The sequence below is a fragment of the Fukomys damarensis genome, unplaced genomic scaffold (assembly GCF_012274545.1).
Source record: "Fukomys damarensis isolate Sample0158 unplaced genomic scaffold, DMR_v1.0_HiC HiC_scaffold_24, whole genome shotgun sequence".
NCBI lineage: Eukaryota > Metazoa > Chordata > Mammalia > Rodentia > Bathyergidae > Fukomys > Fukomys damarensis.
In genome coordinates, this window is record NW_022900936.1 from 32,699,153 (window position 1) to 32,700,972 (window position 1,820).

Consider the following 1,820-nt stretch of genomic DNA (forward strand, 5'->3'; position numbering starts at 1 on the left):
ACTTCTCCAGTAAAAACCACCCACAATGAAGCTCTTCCAAGAAAAGAGCTCTGTTCTTCCTGTCCTTTTATATCGTCCGAGCGACAATCTTCCTTAAAGTGGGTCTTCCATGCCTAGAACCACACTGACTCAAATTAGTTGAGCCTTCTCTACTCAAGTGGAGAATTAGTCAACTAACTACGACAGTATTCTACACTGAATGAAATAGGAAATCATAAGCCCATATAAAGTTAAATAAATGCATTAAGAGATTTTTGACCAATTATACATTTATATACAATTGAAATAGTTCCCCCACAAAATGCTTACTAATGTTTATTATACAGGGGAAGAAGAGTGGAGAAGTGTGGCAGATAATACTTTAAATGATACAAATCAATATAAATAATGGCACAAGTTTATAAAGTTTTCCACTTGACAGGAATGGTGAGAAAATGTGCCATTACTCATTTGATATCTCAGCCCAAATTTCAAAGCATAAATCTCATAATGAAAATATGTTAGTCAAAATCAAGTGTATCAAGTCTATAAAATAAGTGACACATAAACATTCAAAAGCATCAGGAACATGAAAATCTAGACTGAAGAAATTTTCCTGGTAGAAGAGACAAAGGAAACAAAATATTAAATATAGTGTCTGATGCTGAAGATAATTATTTGCTGTGTGATATCACTGAAATTTGAAACTTTTTACAAAACTTGAATAAAAAGGGACAAACTTGGGTCATTTGTAGGGTAATAGATGCACATTGAGACCAGAGTACTAAGTAAACTCAGACACAAAAGCTTAAATATTGCATGGTTTCTTTTATATGAAAATCCTCTCTCTCTCTCTCTCTCTCTCCTTCTCCACACATGCCACATAATAGGGGAAAAAATGAGAAAAAAGGTATTGTAATCTAGTGTGGACAATGTATCTACTAGCTTAGGTTTTTTTAATCTGGATGTATAATAGTTAACTTTATAAGGTCCTATAAGATATATAAATTTATCTGATGCTGGAAAATTAAATGGTTGTAGAGGGATGGAGGAATAAAAGAGGAATTGAAATGTGTTATGTACATGTACCAATCCCTTACAGCGAATGTAATTATTATGTATTGAAAACGTGATAATAAAATGGATTAAAAACACTTGAAGAAAGTTTGAAGATTAGATGTTACATTCTCCAGGAGCGTTCCAGTCATTTCCACTCCTGGGTACCTGTACCTAGTGTGATCCCTTTCCTTTGAGAGTGAGAGCTGGTTATAAAAATTCATTTTAATCAAAGCTATATGGTAAAGCTGATAGGATTCCTTTCCTGAGATTTGATTTTAAAGAGAAGGAGACCTCCGTCTTGCCTCACATATGTTGTCCACAGAGTTAGTATCTTTGTGGCAGCCCTCAATCCCACTGGAAGATCCAGAAAGCCACATGCAGATTTCTGAATAGTTATGCAATAAGTGTGTTTGTTGATTAAGTCATAATGTTTTAGGACTTTTTAAGTGAAATAAAGATAATTTTGGAAAAAATTGATGCTAATACTCATAAGCTGTTTATTCCAATGATTTTATTATGAAAGAAAATGTATATTTTTATGAAATTAACACAAATACTTTGAAAGACAACGAGGACTAACACTGGCAAATTAATCCCCAGTGATTAAAAACAAACACTTCTTTGTAATATCTTCAAGTTTTGTTATCCATTAAAATTTTTCCAATAGAAAATAAATATAGTAAAGCATAGATTTTCCTTTTGAGTAATCTCTTTCTTCTTGGATAAACTATTACTTCTCTCTCTCCTTTTTATATTTTTGGTTGTCTATCAAGAAAATAAAG